General features: G+C 45.5%; 1 protein-coding gene across 8 annotated transcripts in view; it reads right to left on the reverse strand.

Annotated features, from left to right (window-relative positions):
• ZNF362 (zinc finger protein 362) overlaps nt 1-21,562 on the reverse strand; it is a 45,423-nt gene that overhangs the window by 15,625 nt on the left and 8,236 nt on the right. For 4 of the 8 annotated variants that reach the window (XM_060259312.1, XM_060259311.1, XM_060259310.1 and 1 more), the window contains one exon: nt 11,068-11,297. The exons of the other annotated variants lie outside the window; for them this stretch is intronic. The gene's annotated coding sequence lies outside the window, so the exon portion shown is untranslated. The remainder of the gene's footprint in view (nt 1-11,067; nt 11,298-21,562) is intronic. 8 annotated transcript variants of the gene reach the window in all.

Genomic DNA, 21,562 nt, shown 5'->3' on the forward strand with positions numbered 1-21,562 from the left:
GGCTTGACTTTAGGACTACCCTGCCACGAAACAGCCAGACTGAGAGACTTCATCATCTATAATCTTGCCATCAGAAGAGGTTTTTTCTCACCTTTTGGCTTTCTGGTTTGAAGAAAATGGACTTTTTTGGCAATTGTATCTCTATGGGTGATACCAGACGGTCAGTTTAGGTCTGCTTCAAGCCATTCCAAAGAGAGCCGGGCAGAAATGGAGCGCCCCGGAGCTTCCAAACGGCGTTCAGAAAAGGGGCGGGCGGTGGGCACCCAGGGAGTGTCTGGAACACTCTCACGTCTCATCCGCGGCTCCCTGGATGCTCTCTGGGCGCTTCCCGGCTTTCCAGACGGCCCAGCGAAAAGGGACCACTTTGAAAGTGGTGCCTTTTTGAGCCAACACCCAGCAAGCTGGGGGCGGGACCGGGGTGGGAGGCAGATGTGCGCGTGTGGACGCGCTTTTTTGGTCTGCCTGCCTCCCATCCCCCAGGCGGCTTTAAACACCCATCTGGTATCACCCTATGAGACCTTTCGTATGATTGATTTATTTATTTAGTTGACTTATATCCCGCCCTTCTCACCGAAGTGTCTCAGGGCGGCTGAGACTTTTCTAATATATATTGACAGGCCTCATTTTGGGCAGGAGCTCCCAGGAGTGGAACTCCGGAACCTCTAAATTTTATTTAATTTATCAATTCAGTATGAATCCGAAAAGTCTCATCCAAAAAGTCTCCTAGAAATACAACTACAAACAAGTCCATTTTCTTCAAGCCAGAATGCCAACGGATGAGGGGAAAACCCCTCTTCTGATGTCAAAAAAAAAAAAAAAAAAAAAGATTATAGATAACGTCTCTCACTGTGGCTGTTTCTTTTGCAGAGAGTTTTAGTGTCCTGTCCAGAGAAGGCTTGGGAGACTTATTTATTTATTTAGTGGACTTATATCCCGCCCTTCTCACCGAAGTGTCTCAGGGCGGTATGAGACTTTTCTAATATATATTGACAGGCCTCATTTTGGGCAGGAGCTCCCAGGAGTGGCACTCCAGAACCTCTAAATTTTATTGCGCACTTTCTTTCTTAAACCCGCCCCCCCCCCCAAAAAACACAAAACCTTGCTTCTGATCTCTATTGTTCAAACCCCATGAGAATTTTGCTGAACTCTAAGATTTGACAAACTTTCTAATATTTCCCCCCACAAAAGAATGAGAAAATAACCAAAACATATAAAGCAGACAGATGGAAATCTTCATCATGCCACTGTGGCCACATATAGGAGAAAGCAATTCAAAATATATGATGGGAATATGGTTTTATTATAATTTATTTTAATTATAATTCCAGAAGCATTTTAAGGTAGATACTGAGCTTATATAATTTAGTATACCTTCCGGTGATATCGGGGGTGTGTGTGGCATATGCAAATGAGCTCCGGCACCTCTTTTTTTTCTGCAAAAGGGTATATTGATACACTTAATGAAATTATTTATGATTTGTTATTGATGTTGGTATCATATAATTTGTTATATATAGATGTGTTCTTGATAGTGTAGTATTCTCCTGCGCAACTCTCTCCTGGTTTTTGTATTCCATACATTCAAATGCTTTTCAGTCTTCAGTCCATTGGATTATGGGAGGTGAGCATTTATCTTTCCTGTTATCAAAGATTTCAGGTTTTCACGGCTGGTAACATCATTAGGGTTTGTAGAATCTTTCGGGCTCAAGTGCCGCGTTCTACTGGAGAAAGTTTTTCTTCCAGACGTTTCGTTCTCAGCTGCGGAGAACATCCTCAGTGGCGTTGCAGCCGGAGCAGGCGCTCTGACCTTCTTGGCTGCTGTGCATTGAGTGAGGAAGGTCAGAGCGCCTGCTCTGGCTGCAACGCCACTGAGGATGTTCTCCGCAGCTGAGAACGAAACGTCTGGAAGAAAAACTTTCTCCAGTAGAACACGGCACTTGAGCCCGAAAGATTCTACAAACCCTAATATCTTTCCTGTGTTGCAATATAAGTGTTATAGCAACAGTAAGGTCACGGAGGGTCCATTGTTGTTGGTCATCACTTAGTTCTAAATATAATAACTTCACTAATTTTAAAGTCAAGTTCTTGTCAAGTCCTGGGTTAAAAACAAGACGCATTTAGCCCAGGAATTATATTATTTATTTCTAGAGCAACTGCCCAAGAATAGTATCTGGGGTCTATCATGGCCTCACTGTTCATCCCTAACGGAGTCTCAGAGACTTCTATTACAAATTTACCCAAACAACTAAGCTGAAACCTACTGACAGTATGATTAAAACCCCCCCAAAAACACAGAACTGTCATCTTTTCCTAGTTGCATCCACAGATCAAGCAGCTATCATGTTGTCAAATAACCAAGTTCTCAACGTTATGGGGTCCTTTGGAGCTTGGCATCCTAGATATACAATAATTCATTCTCTGTATTCTATAGAGCTGGGGCCTCATGGAACTCAAGTGCCACTTTTTTTAAATGGAAAAGCATACCTGCAGCAAAAGGCAGTGGGGGCTGAGGGGGCTCAAGCAGTGACCCCTGATGTGATAGCAGGGGATCTCACAGGACTGCCCTGACTTTCACTTACTAAATGTGGAAGGGCTCTACGCCTGCCAAATCAATGGAAAAGTGGAAGGGAGATCTTAGCAGAGGAGGGGACCTGCGATGCGGCCTTCCTCTCCCATACAAATACCTCTTTGTACCCTGCTTGGGGAAGCAGAGAACCACAGATGCTTCCTGGCCACAGCACAGATGGGAGGCTGAGCTGAGGGAGACAAATAATACAGCGGGCAGGGGCCTACTCCCTCCCATTGCCAAAAAAAGGAACACCAACATGCCAAAAGGGGGGAAAAATCCAGAATCTATCTCAACCTGGCATATGGAAATCAAAGGAGCTGTCTGGAAAGAAAAAAAGAACAGCTATGCTGGGTGGGAGGGGTCTTGCCTCAAGGCATGAACAGAGAGTTGCTCCTCATTATGCAGTGGGAGGGAATGTGCCTTCTGTACAAAACCCCTGAATGTGCAACTGCACAGAGACTATTCAGAAGAGGAGTACAGCGTAGTGCTTAGAGCAGGGGTGGCCAAACTGTGGCTTGGGAGCCACATATGGCTCTTTCACACATATTGTGTGCCTCTTTCACACATAGTGTGTGGCTCTTTCACACATATTATGTGGCTCTTGAAGCCCCCCCGTTTGCTGGCTTGGAGAAGGCATTTGTCTCTTTAAATCACTTCTCAAAGCCAAGCCAGCCGGCGGCTTGGAGGATGCATTTAGAGTTAAAATTCCTTTCTTTCTACCTCTTTCCCTTCCCCATCTTCCTTCCTTTCGGCTCTCAGACCTCTGACATTCTTGGTTTGTGGCTCTCAAACATCTGATGTTTATTCTATGTGGCTCTTACATAAAGCATCAGAGTAGGAGATGGGAGACCCAGATTTGAATCCTCACTCTGTTGTGAATGCTTGACCTTTGGCCAATCTCTCTCTCAGCCTAACCTACCTCGCAGAGATGTTGTCACGAGGATGGAATGGCAGAGAGGAGAGCAATGCTGTGACGTGTTGGTTCTCCACAGGGGAGAACAGCAGGGTATTTGTATCTCCATCGTTAAAAGAAAAAATGTTTCAAAAAATTTGTGGGAAATGTTACCACATTTCTAAATTGAGGAAGAAAACAGGAGACTCATGAGAGTGGGCAAATTTTTACTTGGCAGGGTAACTTAGAACAACGTTCTCTCTCAGTAAGGCAGTTTCCCCTGCAGCCAAACAATGTGTGATTTTTTCAGCTCAAAGCAGCTGAAGACGCAAGAGATTTGGATCAGGGCTGCAGGCTGGGAGGTGGATTTGACCTTCCCTGTCATTCCCCAGTGCAAATCACAGTAATATATGCAAATAAGCTCCAGCTCACGGTGTGTTTCGGGCATGGGCAGACATTTCATGATCTACTGCCAAACCAGCTGCCTGCTCTTATGTTATACTGTGCCAGGGCCATGCTGCAAAGACCTACACCAAACGAGAAGCTGCCTTCCAGATTAGGGCACTTTCATGCAGCAATTTCAGCTGGACCCAAAACTTGAAACCCAACCAGCAGAACAGGCCAATCTGCTGACCAGGCAAAATCACAGAGTTAGAAGGGGCCCTACAGGCCATCTAGTCCAACTCCCTGCTCAGTGCATGATCAGTCTAGAGCAGGGGTGTCAAACATGCAGTTTGGGGGTCGAATCAGCCCCCCCCCGGAGGAACTGGCTGTCATCTGCTTCCTTCTCCCTCTCTTGCTTCCTTCTGCATAGCAATTGGACAGGAGCTACAGAGCAAAACCTCTGAGGCTCCTCGGGGAGAAGGGGGGAGAGAGCTTGCTTTGCCAGCCTCTCTCAATCACAGCAGAGCTACTGAGCCAAGCCTCTCTTCCTTCTATTGGTTGAGGCTTCCTCCCCAGTCCCCTGGGGAAGGAAGGAAAGAGCCAGAGCTTCCTTTGGGATCCCATGGGAGAAATACAAAGAAAGCATCTTTAAGACCAATGAGCGCTAATGTTTTAAGTTTTTTTAAATATATGTTTTATATATTATATGTGTGTGTGTGTTCTTCAAAGAGAAGGAAAACTCTAACATCAAACCCGGGCAGATAGAGCTCGTTAATGTAACACCTACCACCTGGAGGACTCGCTGCCGGCGTCCCGGCTTACTGGGCCATGGCAGATGACCCCCAGGTGAACGGGTGGAGCCAGTACCGCGCACACTGCGCTTCACCTAAAAAATTCCTCTGCGCAGGCCTGAAGGGCATATCCACACACACAACCCACAACGCATCAAGTCCTGCAGCGATGGGCAAGGGGCGAAACGGCAGGTGGAAGGTGCCACTGGAAGCCGCAGTCCCGATCCTGCATGTAGGCGGTTCAGGGTATTGGTCGCCTGATGCTAACCCGGAGACGAAAGCATCTTTCGGCAGCACCCTGAACGACCAAGCAGCCTTATCTAGGGACAGCACTGCTTGCTCCACACGGAGAGGGGCCTAGAAAAGGTGGCCTAAACAAAACTCGTCTCCCCCACCCCAGTTGGCTAGCCGCGGTCAACGGGCATCCTTACTTGTGGTCAAAAAATAAGAATCGCACTGCTACAGGACCAACCCTAAATCAGACTTTTCCCTGCAGCCGCTGTGGCCGGACCTGCCTGTCCCACATTGGTCTTGTCAGCCACCAGCGAGCCTGCAGCAGACGTGGACTATTGCACCCTTCTTAAATCTTCGTTCGCGAAGCCAAGCCGAGAGAGAGAGAGAGAGAGAGAGAGAGAGTGTTCTTCAAAAATGTATATCTCTGCTACCTAATCTTAAGTAGGTACACACATGGCCCGGCCCAACATGGCCCAGCCCAACAAGGTTTCATTTATGTCAGATCTGGCCCTCATAACAAATGAGTTCGACACCCATGGCCTAGAGCATCCCTGACAAGTGTCTGTCCACCCACTGCTTACAAGTCTGCCAGTGAGGGGGAGCCCTCGGTAGCTGATACCGCTGCTGAACAACTTTTACGGTAAACAAGTTTTTCCTAATATTCAGCTGGTACCTTCTCGCCCTTAATTTAGACTCATTATTTCGAGTCCTCTCCTCTTTTGACAACAGGAACAGCACCCTGCCCTCCTCTCTAAGTGACATCACTTCAAATAGTTCAAGAGAGAAATCAGGTCCCCCTCAACCTCCTCTTCTCCTGACTGAACACTGTTAAGTTCCCCAGCCTTTCCTCATAAGGCCTGGTCTCCAGGCCCCCAATCATCCTCATCGCTCTCCTCTGCACCCCATCCATTCTGTCCACCTCCTTTTGGAAGTGAGGCCTCCAGAAGGGTCCTAGAACCAGGCCTGACCTACCTAGACTAGCCACAAGCCTCAGTCCATGAAAATCCCGACTCAAGCTCTAGAATCCCCAACATTTAGGACACACTCCTGCCTCCAAGAGTTGCAGTTTGGAGTTTTCTAGTATGAAGGGATGGGGACAACAATCACAACCCAACCCCCAACCCCCAGGATTCTGTACTGTGGAAAAAAATTGACTCTGCAATGTGCCTGTATTTGCTTATTTTATATAAGCAAATATATATATATTTTATATATTTTATCCTGGTAGTTCTGGAGAAAGGCAATAAACAAGCTATCCCCATGGCGTCAGGCGAGATTGTACCATGCTTTCGAGCCTGTACTCAAAACAGTAAGGACCAGAAATTTGCCTTTTAAAGGAGGAGGAGGGGAAGGAGGAGAAGGAGCACCAACTTCACCAGCAGCGGCACCAGCAGCAAACCTACCAATCTGGATTCTGTACCTGATTATCAAATTCTATTGACACACAGTGTAATACAGTCTATACCAGCCCTTCCCCTTGCCCGGAATATGCAAAGAAGGACCCCTTCTGTGAACTTGAGGTATCCAGATCCAGTTTTTTAAATGAAACGAAATTTCGAATCCTACCTCCCTAAGGTTGTCCACCTCCAGGTGGTTCACGGAGATCTGCCATTACAATTGTTCTCCAGACTACATATGAAGCTGCCTTCTACTGAATCAGACCCTGGGTCCATCAAAGTCAGTACTCTCCAGGATCTCAAGATGAAGTTTTTCATGCCTACATGTCTGGATGCTTTTTAGTTGGAGATGCTGGAGACTGAACCTGGGATCTTCTGTTTACCAAGCAGATGCTCTACCACTGAGCCACCGTCCCAACCAAGATCATGTCCCCTGGATAAAATGGCTGCTTTGGAGGGTGGACTCAATGGAATTCCATCTTGCTGAAGTCCCTCCTCCCAAACTCCACCCTCTCCAGGCTCTACCCCTAAAATCCCCAGGTATTTACCAATCCACAGTTGGCAACCCTTCCCCTCCCCAATTGTGAGGTAAATTGAGATATTTTAAAAAGTCTTCCTCTTTCAGAGTCGCAATTATTATTATTTTTTTAAAAACCCACTAAAACACCTAAGGTGAAAAAGTAACATACATTTGAAAACAACAACAAAATGCAAGCATCAGTCAGCAGGCTCCTTAGAGAGCCAATGTTGCGAACGCCTTCATTTACTCAATCTAAACCCATTAACATCCATTCTTGCTCTTAGTATACATTGCCTGAGCCTCAGAAAATGGGAGGGGAAGCAGGAGAAAGAGATCAGAGGGGATTCCTTTTAAAAGCTGTTGCCTATTTTTTGAGACAAAAGAAAAATGGAACACGTGGATTGTTATAAAATCTGCTCACAGGGTGGTAGCTGCTCTCTTTCCTAAAATGTCACCAGGCTGCACTATTTCTGTCCTTGTTCAGCTCAAACCTTAGGAGGCCATTTGGAACACGAAAGATCAACTCTCTGCTCCCCCCCACCCTTTCGGTCTATACTTATTATTCCTGCAGTTGGAAATGACTAGAAAAGTGAATAGAAGGATGCCAACGGGGTCAAAAGGAAGAATATAAGGACCCTTTACTGGATTTGGGAGAAGCGGGACTGTCAAGAACCACCATGAGCCCCTCCACCCCCCCATGGCTCCCCTGACCTCCCAAAGCCAGCCAGATCTTATAGGAAAACAAACATCTTACTGTTTGCATGAACAGGCTAAAAACAATACTCAGTTTACACCAGATTTGCCCCCATTCCCTTTTCTCACATTTATATCCTATCCTATGAGGAGCTCAGTATTGTGTATGCTTCCCTAATTTTATCCTGACAACAACCCTGTAAGGTAGATTAGGGGGAAGAGATAGCCCAAGGTCACATTTCCCTCTTCCCTCAGTGAAAAGGTAGTGGAATCAGAGCAACGTGCCAAATGCTGCTTTGCCTAATGCCCCTGAATTCTGTGCCCCTAGCCAACCCCCCAGAACTTTGTGTCCCTAGCCACCCCCCATCCTTTTCAGCATTCCTTAAATTAAGACCCTGTCGTACGGCAAAGTGCCCTTAAAATGGAAAGGGTGTGTGTGTACACACTCAGATTTCTCCCCCAGGATGACCCGAATGGTGAAGTATCTTACTGAGGAAGGGGGCAAGCTTGGACAGATTCCTCCTCTACAATAATTGAAGTTAGCAAGGGGTCTTGGCAACTGCAGTCGTTCTCAACCCCTTAGCCCCCTCCACTGGCACGACACGGCACGGCACCACACAGCACAACAGCACAAATGCGGGGCAGCTAAAATGGACAGGCGTTCTCTCGCGCTATGACATTATCTCAGCAGGCCACAGAGGATGCGCCCCAAAACTTCCGACATCCTGAATCTAGTCCACCTCTGCCCGAACACACCAAACGTGCTAACGAACAAGCATGGAAAACCAATACTGAAAGAATAAGTGCTGGCATACAGCCAGCCTCAGCTGCCCAAAGAAGCGAGAACAGGCTTGTATAAAGCGGGTGTGCCAAGGCACCGACTGGGGCCGCTGAGTGTAGGACAGGACCGGCAGGCTTGCTCAAAGACACAAAGCCACCCACCCACCTCATAACCCCTGTCTTTCAGGCATGTCGGATCAGGGCACCTGGCAGCAAAGGAGGGGCAGCCGATGCAAACGCAACACACACAGCGCAAAAAAACGGTCTCAACTGGTGTGACTCAGAGAGGCCTTTCTGCCTAGAGGTTCTGCCGTTATCTGTGGCTGGAGGCAAGGCTTGCAAAGACGCACTCACCCGGCTGCTGGGACTGAGAAGAACCACCTTCAGATAACAGAGGCTGGAAGGAGCTTGCAAGCTGGAGGAGATGACATGTGGGGAAAGGCAGATGGGTAAATAATGTTTCCAAGGCTGATGGCGGTGGGGAAACGTGACCATCACGACTTTTCCAGACTCAGGTCGTGAGCAGAGCTTAGGATGGCAGTACCGCAGCATTACCCCTCTGTGCCGTGGGGCTCTTAAGGGCTCTGTAAGACTTAGTAAATTGAGTCATTGTAATTCCATAGCTGTATGCCATGAGCAAAGAGTCAAAGCGTTCTGAGAAATTAACAGTTCCTATAGAGGAAGCTACTGACTGCCTCTCTGCCTTATTTCCTACTCAGATCCTTGCCTTCCACAAGCAGCAGATAATTCTACACTGGGATTGGATCTTTCCTGATGTAAGAATGCAGTGAAACGAGCCATAACCAATGGGTTGGGACCCCCACCCCCTGCTTTTGCAGCTGCTGTCCCCAAACTTTGGAACTCCCATCATCCAGAAGTGAGGGTTGGCACTGTCCTTACAGACCTTTCGGAGTAAGCGGAAGACATTTTTATTTGGGAACTAATTTGAGACTGAGGTAGCGTTGGCAGCATTGTGTTTGTACCTGCTGGGTTTTCTAACGAGATTCTTTGCTTAACATTCTTAATTGTGGTGGTTTTATTGTTGCAAATTGGATCTTTTAAATTACCTTGTTAGCTCCTCTGGGTTGAGGGTGGGGACCATGAGGACTGAAAATGAGTTATAAATACATCAAAATAATAATAACTGCAGTCAGAGAGACCATAATGTCAATGCCTATTCACAGCCAGCAGAAAAGCAGACTCACCACACCACATTTGCAAGTCACATATTAACATGCAATAGTTAAACATGCTCACCTGCAGCCTGCAACCCCCCACTATGGTTGCTAACCAAGTTCCCATGATACTACAGAATGCTCATAAACGTTCCAACTGACGAAGGAGAAGGGATAACCAGAACACTTGGAAAACCAGTACGGCTATGATGAGCGGGAGTCAAATTTGTGTGGAGGGGCACATCTGTATTACTTGGGAAGACTGGATGCTGCAGTGTGGAGTGATTTATCTTTCATATTCTCCTGTTTATTGCTGTGAATTTTGGCTTGATCAAATCAGTGACTGACGAACTGGTACTTAAGGCTGCCAGGTCACAGTCGGCAACCCTAGGAGTTAGAACTGATAAAAGGAAGTACTTCTTCACCCAAAGGGTGATTAACACATGGAATTCACTGCCACAGGAGGTGGTGGCAGCTACAAGCTTCAAGAGGGGATTGGATAAGCATATGGAGCAGAGGTCCATCAGTGGTTAATAGCCACAGCTTATCGTTGGAACTGTCTGGGGCAGTGATGCTCTGTATTCTGGGAGGGCTTCTAGTGTCCTGGCCCCACTGGTGGACCTCCTGATGGCACTTGGTTTGTTTTTGGCCACTGTGTGACACAGAGTGTTGGACTGGACGGGGCACTGGCCTGATCCAACATAGCTTCTCTTATGTTCTTAAGAGCAAATGTGGCATGGGGCCAGCATGCTTACATCAATTTTGGTCAAAACCAGAAGTGACATGGTTGGATGCTCTACAATTCTGCATAAACTCTGTGACTACTAAAGCAGATACCAGATTTTACCAAATGTTATAGGAGCACGCTAGCATGATGCTAGGGTGTGTTCCTTCCCATTTCCCTCTTGCCGGTGCCTAAGGTGCTGGCGCATGACAAGACTGGACAAGAGGCCTCCCACTATCGCAGAAGCCTTAATATCACTACAGGTACTTCAGATCAAGTGCTCAACACCGGTGTCTGGAAGAAGAATCACAGCCGAGAGAAAACTATGCAGTGGGGCAAAAAGAAAATAAAAAGAAGGCTAGATTTCAGCAGGGAAGAATGAAGCCCTGCAACACAGCTAAGAGACAGACTGTGTGGGTAGAAAATATTACACTGATTTCAACAAAACTTAGGAACAACTGTACTCAGCCCAGAAAACCCTAACTCTTATGTCCACACTGTCAGACTCCGAATTGGCTGCTGTTGAGAAAAGATACCGTGGAGCCCTGATGGATACAGCATCGTAAATGCCAATGCAAGAGCACGGATACTGCAAGAGGCGGCTCCATTTCACAGGACACAGGTCTATCGAACAGTTCAAAAGAACCTCCCTGTTCATAAGCTGTATACCACTGGATGCCACCTGCTGGGGAAGGCGGGGGAATGACCATTGCTTTCACATCCTGCTCGAGAGCCTCCCAAAGCTTGTGGCTGGCCTCTGCCAGAAGCAGGACAACAACGAAATGAACTCTGCTCTGGTCCGGTATGAAGGCAGGGTTTTTTTGTCAGGGTTCCCAGCAGTCAAGGCAGGGACCTGTCGCAGCCCTGCAAAAGGGAAGAGATTAGCAGCGCCTTGGTTCAGTACTCACAGGCTGGCCTCGGAAGCCCGGTGGCCGCAGCTGCCTGGGGAGACGTGTAGATGGTGCTCCAGGCTGGCGGGCGGCAGACGGTCCCCTGCTGGTGCCGGCAGGTACAAGCACCAGTCCCTGGGGTTGGGGGGCTCACAGGCCTTCGCCAGTTCCTACCAAAGTGCTGTTAATACAAGCTAGGGTCCCATGTGGGACTCCCCTGCTTTTGAGGCCCCCTCTGTCTCGCTTGGCTGAAATAGAGAAAAATAAGAGATTCTTTACACAGAAATGGCAAGGCAGCCGGTCAGAGGGATGGGCCAGCAGCATTGCCCCAACCCATGGAGACAGTCAGACAGCCAAGCCCTGGGCTACAGCCCATTTGAGAAAAGAATGGATACACAGGAACCAATGTATATGGGTGTGGATGTGCGGGGACAGAGATCAAGAGTGCACATTCCAGTTGACTTGGTGCAGGTTATGTAGCCTGTCAAGGCCAGTTCCAGAAGGTGGCAAGATTAAGCATCTGCTGGGGTCTCTAAGAATGGGAAAGGGCCTACTAACTCAACAGGATGGTCAGAGGCACCAGGAAAGGCTGCATGCCTTGCTTCTTCCGAGTTAAGGGAGTTTAACCAAACTAGTTCAAAGTTGAAGGAGCGCAATAATAATAAAAGGACAGATCCCTCCACTTCTACTATAGGCTCAGAAAAGTGAAGTGCTAAAGCAAGTAGGAGAGAGGAGCCATAGTCCTTTTTGGGATATTAAAAAATCGTACAATTGATTCAATACATGGGCCCCAAAGATATCCTGACAGGAGGGGAAAGGCAGGTGAGCGGAAGGGGGACACGGGACAAGCAAGCATTCCCTCTTCCATTTTTGTTCTCACCTTCTGAAAAGGAGAACAGAAGTGACTGGAAGCTGCATCTGGCTTCGTTTTAGATCCTCTAAGGGGTCTGAATCACAAATGGTCCCAAACTTAACACTTCTGCTAAGCACATTATCTATCGGGTACTGGGGTCAAACACAGCCTGGTTAAGTTACAGCTTCAACCACACAGACAGACAATGAAATGTATTTGACAATGACTCCAAGTATATATAATGACACTATATTACTGTTAATAGTACAGAAGCACAACTATAAAATACTGAGTCTTCCTCCCTTAACAGCTACATACTGTGTTCTATAAGAACTGATCTTGGTAGATCAGGTTGTCAAACATACAGCCCGGGGGCCAAATCAGGCCCCGGAAGGGCTCCTATCAGGCCTCCAAGCAACCGGCTATCATTTGCTTCCTTCTCCCTATCTCTTGCTTCGTCCTGCATAACAGCTTGCTTTGCGAGGCTTGTTCAATTGCACAGGAGCCTCAGAGCAAAACCTCTATTTCCTCCATTGGCTGAGGAAGGGGGGAAAGTGGAGCTTGTTCTTCCAGGCTCTCTCAATTACACAGCAGAACTACTGAGCCAAGCCTCTCTCCCTGGGGAAGAAAGGAAAGAGCCAGAGCTTCCTTTGCCCAGTTCCCTGGGTCCCATGGGAGAAATACAAAGAAAGCACCTTTAAGACCAACAAGTACTAAAATTTTAAGCACGTTTTAAGTTGGTTTTTTTAAAAAAAATTAATTGTGTATGTGTTATTTATAAAGTTTATATCTCTGCTACCTAATCTTAAATAAGGCACACACATGGCCCGGCCCAACAAGGCCCTCGTAACAAATGAGTTCAACACCCCCTGCTTTAAATCCCCATATCTTGGACATTCACAGCATTTCATTCCCCATTCATGTTAATTCTCTCCAGTCAGGTTAAAAAAAAGAAAAGAATCGGAAGCCTCTAGACTACCATTGCATGCTTTACAGGAGCTCCATGCAAAAACAGCTTGGAAGCAACAGCAAAATAGAGCAGCCTTCAGTGGCCAATCTCTAACAACATGCCTGCCTGGTCACCTGGCCTCTAAACAGTCACTTGTTTATGTGTGACAGGTGAGAACTGGCTCCAGGCAGCAAGATAGGAAAGCTTTACAAGAACTCTGCATTTCCTACCTTCTTTTGGGCCATGAATGTCTGGGCAAGCCAGCTCAAAAACACTTCGTGGTTTGGCCATTTTGGAGCATGGCTGCATGACTGGATCCCATCTTTGAAGTAGTAACAAGGGACTGCGCACATCCCTAAGAACATCTCCATCCATCTGATGCACCAGTTCTTTGGTATCTGCTGGGGAGGCCTTGCTTGGAGTTCCTCCTTAGAAGGCTCTCCGTGAGGGCACCAGAACTTTGGAATAAAGTACCCAGAGACAACCCCTCCCTCCCATTTCCTCAGCCAACCCATCACAGAATTCAGGCATGCAGGAAACACACAGGCAATTTCAGTCCAATGAATGGTGCCTGTTGCTGCCCTGCATATTTGTATGAGTTACTGCTCACGTTGTTGGTTAAGATGGCAGTTGACTTCGTGGTGCCTGCTGCATTTGATCATACATTGCCTTGGGTACCACTCTGTTGATAGTGGTTATGTGGGCAACCAGAAATACAGAGAGCTGGAGGTAAAGAGAAGGAAGATTAGGATCATCTCTGTCAGCTGAATGAGATCTGAGCTGAACTTCTGTCACTCCCAGGTATTCAGCCTTAGTGTGGCCCGAGGCACAGTGCCAAAGGGCTCTTGTTCCTTTGTCCTTTGCCCTCTAGAGACTTTGGCCAGGCCAGTAGACCAAGGACTACACCAGGATGCTGGAGCATCCTACTGTTTTTGTTTATTTGTCTGATACTTTCAATTCATCGTAGTTCCTTGCCAGTAAACTTGCTTACATTTTTTAAAAGAACAAAACAAAGTAAAAAATGGTCCCATTGCCTTTAGCAGATGTGCCAGCAAGGAAAGGTGGACATGCAAAGATCAGCCCAGCATGAAGGTCCGTATCTCAACTTTTTGCAATATGTTCTGGTGCTTTCAAAAATACAATCCCTCCTTCAGTTCATTCTCTCCATTTCCATTAAATCTAGTGTATTGGTTGCTGCCATGCAAATAGGCTTAAGAAGAATGCAGGAATTGGTGTAACTTCCACTGATGCCTGAAAGGGGCTAATGCCTCGCTTAAGCGTGGCAACAATACTGTTTCCTCAGTCAGGACTTTTGGGCGGTGGAGGAGGGGGTGAGGAATCAAATTGTGAATTTTTACCTGATGGGCTATGGAAATCAAACCAAACCCACAGCTGCAATTCTTATTTGTATGTCTCTTCTCATACGATGGAAGAATTACTACAGTCACCAGTCTGATATGGATCTATTTGACAGTAAATTGCCCAAAAGACCACCATAGACAAATTCTGTCAAAACAGAATAGTGGGCAACCACATCCTCAGAGTATCATGAATAGGTTTCTGAGTGTTCTAAAATTAGTGTGCCCAGTTTTCACTGCCTTTGGTTTTTTTTTAAACGTAAACAATATAAAGGAAGTACATGCAACACTGTCCTCATTTCTTTCAAGTATTAGTTTAATAAAAATCATTCCCACATAAAGCTTTGAATCTGCTTGCCTGTAGCATATAAACCACTCTTGCTTTTGTTTTTGCTCTTTAATCAAATGCTTCAGTTCAATTATTTGTTGCTACTGGGACATAAAATTAACAGGAAGTGATCTTTAAACTTCCCTAAATCAATATAAAGTAAAAATAAACAAGCTAAATCACATCACACTGTTCAGAGGATTGGATAGTGTTCTGGAAAGTTCTCCAGCTCTTATTTTTCCAGAAAATCCACACCTTTGTCAGTCATGACCCCCCAGTTTGCTCTGTGGGATATAAAGCACTTAAAATTACTACAAAAAAGAATTTTCAGTATTCTTTGATAGGTAGTGACATAGTAAAGCATCCTTTTTTGTGTATTTCCAACAGGAAACAGACCATGAGGACACTTCTGAAGGAGGCGAGGCTTTCTACTGTTTCCTTTCCCCTGAGCGACCACCATTTTCTAGTCAGGCGGGGCTAAACTCCCTCAGCCAATATTCTAACTAAAGGTGGATCAACAGAGGTTCCTCTCCTTGGACTAAAAACTGACATCAAAATTTACTGACAATTGCTCAAATCAGAGTCAGAGATTGGCTTGCTCAGGACAGGCTGAAAGCCACTGTAGTAGTTTCTCAATTACTTCTCCCTCCACCATACATCAAAAATCAATTGAGTCACTGAATACTGGGGGGGGGGGGGGCGGGGGGGGATTAGAAATCAAAAGACAGATATGACATTGGATACTACCGCTGATGCTCTTTGCCACTGGTTTTCAACCAATGGTATGTGTTGCACTGGTGGGCACAGCAGTAGCCTAGACGGGACACAGGATTTTGCTACCAATCAGTAAGAATCTGCTCTCCCTCAATCCCCATTTTCTCCTGTATGGGTGACACACCATATCCTGTTGACCCTGCCTACCACAGATTATCCACCTGTGACCTTTGGGCTAGTATGCCTGTAAACATATGAAGGTCCTTTTTGGAAAAAAGTGGGCTTCTTGTTTCTATCATGGTTGGTGGGACATCGGTTCTTTGACAGAGAGATCAGTGGGATGTCAGAAAGGATGAGAATCACTCTATGCATCTCTTCATCTCCTGCAAGTTGTGCCTTGAACCCAAACTGATTGAGGCCGGGGGCTAAGATGAATAAAGATGTGTGACCAATCAGGCCTCAGAGTCCACTTCAGGCACAGAAAGGAGCCAGGCTATGCATTCAGTTTGATAACTGGCAGCAGGATGAAGCCTCTGGACTGAGCCAGGCCTAGAAGAAATACATGGTCTCATGCCCTTGTCTGGTCAACGGAGCAAGAATTTCCTTCTGTCTGATGTACCTCAGGGAGCCTGAGCGGAATCCAGGTCTAAAATTGGGTACAGTTGCTTGCCACCACAGTCTGGCCCAGAAATTCACAAGCACCACAGAATTCTGTTGCCTCAGAGGCTGCTTGTGGGAAACAGGCACAGATGGGGAAAAAAAACCCCATTACATTACTGGCAGATTTCAATACTGAAACAGCCTCCAACTTGTTACTGTCACCAAGACACAGTCGACTTAAGGCAACCCCATAGGGTTTTCAAGGCAAGAGACAAACAGGAGTGGTTTGCCATTGCTTGCCTCTGCGTAGCAGCCCTGGACTTCCTTGGTGGTTTCCCATCCCACATACTAACCAGGGCTAACCCAGTTTAACTTCCAAGCTCTGATGAGATCAGGCTAGCCTGGCCCATCCACATCAGAGCAAACTACACGTTACATGCTAAAAACAGATATAATCTTTGTGTTTTCTTCATAAGACTAACAGAGATGGCATTTGCAGTTGAGATTCAGCTGCCGCTCCTCCACAACAGTCCCCCACCCTAGCATCCACATTAATGGGTATACATATATTTAGGAAACACCTGTAGATCAGGTAGACTTCTTATGGACCTTCATTTCAAATGGCCATAGCTAAGCCTAATTTAGATACAACACTGATTAAAAAAAAAAAGTACCCACCCTTGGGACTTAATATTCACACAACATCTGGTTCAAACTGGGCTGCTACCCATTCAAAGCAACAAAATCAAGCCTTACTTGCCAAGTGATAATATCTACAGATGTTTAACAGAGCTGGTATGTAAACTATAGTCCTTTGCTGTTCTGCCATGGTTGCCCAATGGAAATAAATTTATAGCCAGCCATAAAAAAAAAAACATCCATTCGATGTTATCTGAAATCCAACAATATTTTAATAACATTGTTTGCTCCCTTGTTCCCTTAGAATTTTTGACCTTCATTTTCCAAACATCTCTCAAGGAGTCCAAGAAAACCTGGACACTTGCTCTTTAGAAGGGAGGTGGGGCAGAACATAAGAGTTCTGTGTGATCACATCAGTGGTCCATCTAGTCCAGCATCCTGTACCATGAAGTGACTAACCTTGGAAGGTCAACAAACACACCATAGAGAAGCCAAGGCCCTCCTCTTAGGAGAAGAGATTGCTGCTTGCAGGCAATGGGCTGCAGTTCAAAATTACAATATAGCTCCCTAATTTCTCTTGCTGTTGTAGAATGACTAGGAAAAGGCAATGTCTTACAATGCCTCTGTTCTGGGGTTGAAAGAGACTTCACCTCCTGTCTTGAACTGAAAGCTGTAAGGGCCAAGAAAGCTAGCATGTAAGAGTTTGCCAACTTCACGAGAGCAGCCAAAGTGGTACAGCAACTGGGAGGTCTGCCAGAGCCAACTCTGGGATTGGGAGGGGCCTGAATAAGGACTTGCAAAAAGTCTCCTTTAACCCAGAAGGGGCAGAGAAAGCAAACCAAGAATTCACTCATACTGGTTGTGGCCATCTTTGGTGCTGTCCACAAACAAGGCTATTTTCAAGTTCTTTGTCAAACTTGGGGGGTCATGTTAAATACCCCCACCTTGCCACTCCTGAAGCCAATCCAGATGCCTGTAAAAACCTTCACCATACTGTTTGTCTAAAGTTACGGGACACTAAATCTTCTCGACACAGCCAATTCCAGTCCCTTTTATACTGGTACCTGTTCATATTACGCTTGCATATAGTCTGTTTTTAAAAGGGTTTCTGAAAAAGATTTAGACAAAAGCTCCTTTCTGTTGGTGCTTTGAGTGCACTTTGTGCATAGTGAGTGTGTGCTACACACAATCCACCTGAGACACACTTGAAATGGGCAACATGTGGATTTTTAGCTTCAGTACATATGTACCATGTACGAAGGCCATGTATTGCCCCTTTCAGAGGAAATGGAAATGGTGCATGCCTGACTGCATGTACCATGCGTAACTGAAAAGGGCTAAATTCACAGTGGATTCGATCCATCAAGAGCTATTTCCCTTGGCTGCTAACTGGATCCTCCAAGTTCAGAGGCGATATACCTCCAAGTACAAGGTAAGATCAGTAACAGGGACACAATTCTATCTACACCTTCAAGGTCTGCTTCTGGGGTTTCCAAACTCAACTGACTGCCACAGGCAGAAAGACAAATCAGTAGGATAGGATGGGCCTGTAGAATTATCTAAACTTTCTGGGGTGGGGGTGGGTGGGTTCAAAACATATCCTATAATTGCTTTCTCAATCAATCCTAAACTTATTTTCCCGCTTTAACAACATAAAACACATAACTGATTAGTTACATTTAACCAATAAACATGTTCCCAAAAATATGTTTTATATGATTATGGGATAAAAAAGGTAAAGGTGCAAGCACCAGTCGTTTCCGACTCTGGGGTGACGTTGCTTTCACAACATTTTCACGGCAAACTTTTTACGGGGCGGTTTGCCATTGCCTTCCCCAGTCATCTACACTTTCTCCCCCAACAAGTTGGGTCCTCATTTTTCTGACCTCGGAAGGATGGAAGGCTGAGTTAACCTGGAGCCGGCTACCTGAACCAGCTTCCGCTGGGATCAAACTCAGGTCGTGAGCAGAGGGCTCCGACTGCAGTATTGCAGCTTTACCACTCTGTGCCACGGGGCTCTTGGATTATGGGATACGTAGGAATTATTTTCTGATACTGTGGTATGCAGATTTTGAGTGAGTAGAACTTTTAAGGCCCTGACCGACTTGGGACGAGGGAACCAGAAGGGCCACTTCCTCCCATACTACCTAGTTGGCCAGTTAAGATCTACTTCTCAAGTGGGCTTGCCAATCCCTAGGTCCCAGCGGGGGTTCTCCCTCTTTCCCAGGCTCCTTCCCGCCCCCAGTCAGCCACCATGTTACTTTCCACCTCCCGAGGCTTCAGTCTCTGATTGAAAGGCTTCCTCTTGGGATGGTGTGTCTGTGTTACTTTGAAGAAGTTGGCAGCAACTCGTGAGTAGAGACGCCAATCCCTCGCTTCAGACTCACCGGAAACCGGGGGAAGGGGGGAGGGAAATGTCTGCTGGGCACTTCATTATTCCCTATGTGGAGATCGATTCTCATAGGGTATAATGGGGAATTGATCTGGAGGTATCGGGGGCTCTAGGGGGGCTGTTTTTTGAGGTAGAGACACCAAATTTTCAGTATAGTATCTAGTGCCTCTCTCCAAAATACCCCCCAAGTTTCAAAACGATTGGACCAGGGGGTCCAATTCTATGAGCCCCCCAAAAAAGGTGCCTCTATCCTTCATTATTTCCTATGGAAGGAAGAAATTTAAAAAGGTGTGCTGTCCCTTTAAATGTGATGGCCAGAACTCCCTTGGAGTTCAATTTTGCTTGTCACATCCTTGCTCCTGGCTCCACCCCAATCTCCTACCTCCACCCCCAAAGTGTCCTGGCTTCAACCCCAAAGTCCCCAGATATTTCTTGAATTGGACTTGGCAACTCAAGCCCCACTCTCTGTGCCCCTGACGATAGGTGACCAGAGACTGGGCATTTTCTATGATGCCACCTCATCTCTGGAACACTCCCCCCCTCCGCCCGGCTCACCTGGCACCTATTTTACTTTATTTTAGGCACCAGGCTAAAACACACCTTTTTTACTTGGACTTTTAATTAGGGTGTTGTTATTTTTTATCTTACCAGCTTTTTAATGATCAGCATCTCTTTTATTGATAGTTCTCACACTGCTTACTTTTTTAATATTGTAGTGATTTGAACTAAGCTGCCTCAAGCAGGACTCTGAAGAGGCAGCAAAGAAATGCCCCAAATAAGTAAACAATAAAACCTTAAGCATTTTAAGTATTTAAAAATTCATAATTTATTTTTCAGAACTCCCAAACATTTCTAGGTTTTCTACTGGAAAACAAACAAACAAAACGCTCTACAACCTGGCATTTTACAGGCCTTTAGTACTGTCCAGCAAAGCAATTCTTATACTGTGATAACTATTCTTAACACAATGCTCAGCATTTAATGCTATACATGTGGAGGCTACAAAACAAAGTCCCAATGGCATTTTGACTACTATTTTTTCTCCTTCCTGCTAGAAGCAATGCTGCAGCTAACCAGGAACCTTGCCATAGTGGTTTCTCATCTGATGTATTTAAGCTTTCCATCCCAAGCATCTAAATGAGCTCTCATTACATCTCAAGCATCAAAAACTAAACGAGAAGCTACACACTGTTAATGCTCCATACATACATTATTCAGTTCTAGCTTCTAAGTCATTCCCAAACTGTGTGTGGTGAGAAATAAATTAAAGATACCTGAGAGCTCAAAGTGCGCACCTGCAGGAGGCTGTCTGTTGTGTCTCTTCATGATGTACTATCCTGCCCTCTCCCCAACAGCATCTGCCGGCAGCCTGTCACATCTCTGTACTGAGGACAATTGCATCAATGTCTGCTACTGAATAAACTGTTACATACAAATATAATAAAAAGTATGAAGGCAGGATTCTATCTAACTGCTAAGCAAGCAGTAAACCTGTTTTCCTCCTTTTACTTTTTTAGCCAATGTCTAAAAAGGCACTGCAGTAAACAACAAAAGTACCAATAATTTTACAAAATGTGAAAAAGTTAAATTTTACTGTGTTAATTCTACAATTATTAACCTATCAGGCTACTTCTATTTAGTTATAGTTTGTTATGAACTGATTCTCCCCTCTGCCTATAACAGAAATGATATCCTTAGCATTATCCGACTCCCATTTTCTGATCACAGGTTTGGTCACGGCAGGCAAGTATTTCTTGTTATGGTTTTTATATGTCCTTGAACATTCCTCTTGGAACACTCTACATTCATTCCCATTTATCCAATTTCAGGCTATACAAGAATTGTATTCCTTCAGGTAAAACACACCTGTGAACAGAACTCCACTTGTTAATTAGGGCAATAACTCCTATACTGTACGCCAGATTGTTTCAAGTGTGGCATGAGAAATTCAATTAGCTAAATCATTAGCAAGCCCCTGTGAGTCTAAACAACTGCCTCCCAAACAAAAAGCCCACCCACAGAAGAGGCTGTCCATTGCATCGCTTCATGATTTACTGCTCTGATCTTGCCTCCTCTTTCAGCCAATTAATCCACATCTGTGTGCTTGGATCAATCAAAATTAAACAGAAAACCAGTAGTAAAGAATACCAAAATTTATTTCGGTATCAGCTTTCATGAGTCAGAACTCATTTCTTCATATTATGAAGTGTATTTTCACTGCAGTGAGTTATACTTAACAGCTACAAGCAACAGAACTTTATATAAATAACTGCTCTGGAGGTACAATTCATGTATCTGATGAAGTGAGCTGTGACTCACAACAACTGATGCTGGAATAAATCTGGGTAGTCTCTGAAGTGCCACTAGACTTCTGTTTAATTTTTGCTGCAACAGCCTAACAGATCTAACTGTCAGATCTAACTTAATGTTTTTAGACTTAGTAACTGTTTTAACTAATGTATTAATCTGTTTGGGGTTAATTTAATGGTTTGTTAAATGTATTGTTATTTTGCTGTTGTTAGCCGCCCTGAGCCTGCTTGGCGGGGGAGGGCGGGATATAAATAAAATTTTACTTTACTTTACTTTACTTACTAACATAGCCTCTGTAATTACTATCCAGGATCAATTGCTTTTAGTGTAGACATGCTACAGAATTATCTACCACCCCCTAACGGATGCT

Source organism: Heteronotia binoei, chromosome 18, assembly GCF_032191835.1.
Source record: "Heteronotia binoei isolate CCM8104 ecotype False Entrance Well chromosome 18, APGP_CSIRO_Hbin_v1, whole genome shotgun sequence".
Taxonomy (NCBI): Eukaryota; Metazoa; Chordata; class Lepidosauria; order Squamata; family Gekkonidae; genus Heteronotia; species Heteronotia binoei.